The sequence below is a fragment of the Cucumis melo genome, unplaced genomic scaffold, assembly GCF_025177605.1.
Source record: "Cucumis melo cultivar AY unplaced genomic scaffold, USDA_Cmelo_AY_1.0 utg002156l, whole genome shotgun sequence".
In the NCBI taxonomy this organism is placed as follows: Eukaryota; Viridiplantae; Streptophyta; class Magnoliopsida; order Cucurbitales; family Cucurbitaceae; genus Cucumis; species Cucumis melo.
Window position 1 is genome coordinate 2,249 of NW_026124952.1, and position 252 is coordinate 2,500.

Genomic DNA, 252 nt, shown 5'->3' on the forward strand with positions numbered 1-252 from the left:
GATATGGTATAGGGGTGCATTCAATCTTTGTTTGTCTATTAGTTCACAGTTCTTCTCTTTATCGCGGGGTAGAGCAGCTTGGTAGCTCGCAAGGCTCATAACCCTTGAAGTCACGGGTTCAAATCCTGTCTCCGCAAAATTTTTTTGTCTAAAAAAATTGAGGTTTGATCTTGGTAACTATTAATTAATTACTATATAATATTCGCTTTTTTTTCTTTCCAGATGGGAGGAAAAGAAGGGGGGGAGGATAGA